Genomic DNA, 6,000 nt, shown 5'->3' with positions numbered 1-6,000 from the left:
GTCCATGAGGTTTGTGAAGAAGAAGGCTTCTCCTTCTCTTAAAGGAGAAGCCCCTAATTTCTCTCAACTTCTGTCAATCCTGGATTTTTCCTCCCTCCTCTGCCTTTTTCGATCCTCTCCCCTCCAAGAAAAGAAAGAGGCTCCCTGCCTGGCTCCTCTCCCCCCTTCATGAAAAGAAAGAAAGAGGCACCTTCTGAGCCTCCCTGACTACGTGTAGAAGACCTTCCTGTTTCAATGGGGAGGAGGGGGGGAGAAGAAGACGCGAGTTCAAAGCGATCTGAATTCAACAGGATTGACAATGGAATAAACAAAGTAAGTGCAGACTCTGCCCTGCTACAAACTTCACTTTACAAACCAACAGGCAAAATTAATTACAAATTTTAGTTTGTGAGCTGGTTCATCCACATCCCTAGTCACTGCAACTGAAGTGGTGTCATAAACAGAGTTTACTCAGCTGTAGTAATATCCTAAACTTTTCTGGCTCAGTCTGTATAGAGAAAATATCCAACTTCTTTGATGGAATAAAAATCTGATACTGGGGGGGGGCATGGATTACTGTGACATTCCCATTCACTCTTGTTCAAAAGTCCGTTGTATAAAACAATTGTGAGGGATTATGATACTTGACATAACATTCAGTTGTTTTATTGAATTCAGGTTACTAATGTCAATCTCATCTCTTTGTTACTGAGCTAAGAAGGAAAAAATCCCTACATTCATCCTCTTTATTTCCTAATAAGTGAACAAACTCAGCTTAATCTGATACCTCCTGTCCTTTGGTAACAGGCATTGAAAATCTCCCTATCCACTCAACTGGTTGCTAAGCCTTAGAGGAAGAAAGAATGGAAGTGGTGTTAGAATTTTTTTTAAAATGTACATTTAGTTAAATGCAAAACAAAAGTGTATTACTGGTATAATTTTGTTTCCATTAACATACATTATTAGGCACAAGGAAAGTTTTCATAACCATTTTAACCGAGTGAGGAAAATTCAGATCAAGATCCATCTTTTAAAAGTCAAATGCATTAATTTTGTAGAGGAAACACATCACTCTGTGTTATATCTAGTCTCCAAATGTTCACCTGCCATTCTATAAAATAACCCTCTATCAAGTACAATATGAACTGAAAATGCAATCTTTTATGCACAATACTTTTCCATCTTCAGGTTGCCAGTATTATTCCTAGGTTGCTACTTAGATGGAGAAATTAATTTTTGTCAGTCAATTACAGATGTCAACCATGCTCTAGTCCATTGAAAAAAGAGCTATTGATAACTTTTTAAAAAGTCACTGACACATTTCTTGATGTAAGTTCTCCTGTCCAGATCCATAGATGGGTTGGGACTGCTTTTGAGAACACAAAACGCTTTGTGTGAACCAATCTCAATTCTCTATCATGAAACCCTTTAATGTGAGCTTGCCAAGGGAGAAAAATGGTAATGTACTGTCTAGTAGTCCTGCTCATTTTTCTCTTTTTACTATAGGAGCATTGCTGTTGTAATGCTTGTAAAAGGGAGTAGCTGCTGAATGGTTTGAGATGCTTGTTGTATTCCCCTGAAAATAGAAATGAAGGATGAAATGGTTTGCTGAAGACTCCAGCTTCCAATAAAAGTACTTACAATAATAATTACTAAGGGCCATGTACAGTGAAAATATTGTGCCTCATAATTACTTTAGAGTACCGTAGGCTAGGATCAGATATCTGCCTCCTTTTATCAATTTCTATTAACATATTGGGGTATGATCTTTGAAAAAGCCCTGCCAGGTGCCTTCAAGACCTTGTAATGAAATATTCATACTTCAGAAATGTATGATAATTTTATAGCAGTGACCCAATGCAAATTGATCTGGAAGTATTTAGCACATTCCATGTTCTCTTCCTACACCCCTCAAAGAGCTTTATGCTCTGCCACCTCCAACTGGCTGGTGATCCCTGGCCCCAAAGAAGCTCGCTTGACCTCAAGCAAGGCTAGAGATTTCTCCATCCTGGCCCTCATCTGGTGGAATAAGCTCCCAGAGGAGGTCATGGCCCTAATAGAACTTTAACAATTCCACAAGGCCTGCAAAAGGAAGCTCTTCCACCAGGTATTTGATTGAGGTCAACCAGATCCAACATTTTCCACTTGGTACCTGAGTCTCCCTCCCATGAAACTTAACATTTGAACTGACCAATCATGGATCCATCAGTATGTTCTCACTGTTCATTATTATTCTATTGATATTTTTTCTCACTGTTATTGTTCTCATTGTTCATTATTGTTCTATTGATACTTATAGCTAATTACTTTTTCTGTACAGTTCCTGTTCCTTATGTTTTATGTGAACTACCCTGAGCCTCCGGGGAGCATGGCACATAAATAAATAAGTAAATAAGTAAGTAAATAAGTAAATAAGTAAATAAATAAATAAATAAATAAATAAATAAATAAATAAATAAATAAATAAATAAATAAATAAATAAATAAATAAATAAGATTTGCAAATGAATGCATATTTGCACATGCCAATAAGTACATTTAATTTTGTTGCAACAGATAAATATGGTTACCAGTGCTGTGGAATTATTATTATAGAGAAGCTACCATTGTCCTCTGTGTTTTGCAAGGACAAGGTGATATAAGACCATGTACTTGATTTGCATTTATTTGACTGACTGTCCTGTTTTACTTTATTCCCACCCCTTCCATAAAAATACATAAGTGTAAATGTAAAATTTTAAAATAATAATTTTGTACCCTTTGTATAATTTTAATGACAGTATCTGATTCAATGAAAAGCTTTTCACTAAGGAAGACTCTGGAAACTGATAGATTCTGGCTCTAGGCTTGTGTGTTTTCAAAGGCAGATGGTAAATCTGTCAGTAGTGGCATTCAACAGCAGCTCCAGCCCAGATGCTTTTAAGCTTTCGGTGTGAACTTGCTCCACCCCTGAAGAGTACCAGTGGGCTACATGCCAGAGCAAGGTCCCCAAGGCAATTAACAGCCTCTGAATTCAACTCCAGCTGTCTTGGAAGTCAAGTGAATGCAGCTTGTTTGGTCATACACCATTTAATGTGAAGAGTCAGCTGCTTCTTTATAAGCAAATCATCTTTCTTTGTTTTAAGCTAACTGCATTTAGAAAAAAGAAATCTGCGGGACTTTTTTTTTGCTCTCAACAGACGCTGCTAGACCACTGAATTGTTTTAATCGTCCAAACCTCTTAGTGCATATGCTCTCATTTTGTAAGTATATTATGCCCACATTTGGCAAGTAAAACTTCATAGCAACATTTTTTATAGTGGGATGTGCTCAGCTGCACAGAATGTCAGAAGTACCCTGGTGTTTTCACATGTTTCATGACATAGTAAGTATACCACAAACATCATCAGATCTATAGAATAATATAAAATAAGTTAACTGCTAAATATATGTTTGTTAATTACTAAGTATATATATTTATTTTAATCACTTTTGGTGGTGCCAACAGTCATATGGTACTATGAAATTATGCAAACATCTAAGAGGTAGTTTCTTTTGAAAGGAAAAAAACAAAAACACAATTATCTGCACAGAAATAGAAATATAGGCCAAATTAAAATGTGTTTATCAATACGTTAGCAAACAGTCCCATTGACTCAAGAAAATGTTACAATGATCAAAAGTATGCTCAAATCCAGAAGACTAAGGAAATAGTGAAAACACTTGTTTAGAAATCTACTGTCCTTTGCAGTGCTGTTTGATTCAGGCAAAGCCAGAAGCACATTAATGACACCATCATAAAATGTTCAGGCCGCACACTGTTCAAGATTTTCATCCCAATCCCGTTGTGAATAATGGAGAGTATTGTATTTGTATGTGTGGAATTCCACTGTCTGAAGGAACCAAAATGCACTCGTATGCCTATGCCAGTAAGTCAGTTTCTCATGAAAACATATAGAGAATTCTTTGTCTACATGAACTCCTTATGCCTATATCTGTGGTCAGAGAAGTCAATATTAGCATACTATCCTGTGCACATTTGGATTTATCGAAGTTTCTGGATCCTCAATAGTATCTATGAAATATTTCTGATGTTCAGAATTTTCCACTACATTAGAACTCTCTGACACACCAATGAGACATTAAGGCTCTGAATATATATTTCTGTATAATGGAATATCAGCAATGCAGGATTAAAGCAGCCTGAAGAAATAATTCCAAAAGAATTATTAATATAATTTAACAAGCTATCTACTAAATTGCATGTCTAATTTTACTAGCACCAGTGGCAAATTGTGCTGTCTGACCATTCATATAAAGATGATTTGCTTTTTCATTAATATAAAACAAACTCTCCTTATACTATCAGAATGCATTTAAATGTTCCTCTTACTGTACCACTAAGTTCATTTTGCAAGTTGACAAATGGAAAGTTCAAAATCAAGTAAATTTAACTGTAATACAATGTATTTATCCACAGTCCAGGCTGTCAAATTGATATTTGCAAACTAAAACGTTCCATAGCTTGCAGTGCGGTAATATCCCGGTATCTATTGTATGTCATCAAGGATAAAATGTGGCCATGACTCAACTAAGGCCTCTATTGATGCGGCAGCAGGCTGGGCGGGAGAAGGCGCAAGGAGGAAAAGCACAGGCGCAGGTAATGAGTGCTGTGTGAGAGAGGGGAAGGAGAGTGGGCATGCAGCTATATAAGGAGCTACGTACTCGCATTTGGAGTTGGAATATTAATAAAACTGTGGCCTGTTTTAAAAGCCAAGAAAAAAGAATACGTGACTTCTTGGGCCCGCAATGCCCACCTGCAAGTCAATAATAGAAATGGGTCTTTCCACTCAAACTCAAGTAGCCACCTATTGAATTTGCTTTATATCCTAGTAAATGTACGTGCATGTCCCTGGATGGCTCAGGGTCACCATGCAGAGTTGGCAATGACAAACCACCTCAATCTCTTGCCTCGAAAATCCTATGGGATTATCACAAATCCACTGCAACTTAATTGCAGTTTACACTTATGAATGGACTTAGATTTGAATGCTGACAGTCCAGTCCAAATCAGAATTAAACCTTTGTAAGCCCACTGACTCCAATGAATTTAGGGTTGTGTAACTCTGTTTAGGATTGCACAGTGCAATTTCAGGCAGAGACATTGCTTTAAATCCATCAGAGTAAATGGATGTAGGATGGTGTACTAGACTTTTACAGAGATTACAAGCGGGCTAAACATGACTAACTTGGTATTGGAGTGTGTCCATTGCATTTCTTCTTTGTTCTCTTAATTCTTCCTTTCTTTTGGTTTTGTCCAAATACTATTAACCCCTTTAATGCTTTCAATAGGGATTAATCTAAGACTAGACTTAGAATCTTTACAAAGTAAAGCTTATCTTAATCACTAATAATAGCAGTAGGATGTAAAATGTTGTAAAATCTTTGGTCTAAAAGTCTATCAGAATTCTGTCATAGCTGCTGTCAAAACTTCAATCTTTTCTGATGAGAAAAGGAAACTTGAGAATTATAACACCAGTATCACATGTAGTATCATTACTCAGAAATAAATCCGATCCTGTTCAATGGGATGGGATTCTAGCTATAGACTTTAGGATCTAATCATGCCATTCTAATTTCATCTTTGTAAGTGAAAGCTTTGGAGTCAGTGAATTTAGAAGGGTATAAGTCTGTTTAGGATTACACTGCAAATTTTCCCCTCCAGTTTGGACTACATTTTGACCTTTTCCTCATTTTCAAAATCAATTTCCTGGTAATTCAACTTCATGTTTACTTAGTCTGAGAATCTTGCAGAAAACTGTTTTTTATCAATAAAGTGTGTTGTAAAAGTATGTTCCAATAAAGAAAAATGAAGAGCTTGTAAGTCTGCAGTGCAAATAAATTCACAATCTCTCTAGTGTGTGATTTGGTGTTCTTTGACTGCAGTCCAGTTCAATATACTCACAGGTAAAGAAAAATACAAGTGTGTTAAATTATTTCTGATGCAAAAAATTGTATCTTAGTTACCATGAATCAAAACAA

Source organism: Paroedura picta, chromosome 5 (assembly GCF_049243985.1).
Source record: "Paroedura picta isolate Pp20150507F chromosome 5, Ppicta_v3.0, whole genome shotgun sequence".
Lineage (NCBI taxonomy): Eukaryota > Metazoa > Chordata > Lepidosauria > Squamata > Gekkonidae > Paroedura > Paroedura picta.
This window is presented reverse-complemented; position numbering follows the sequence as displayed.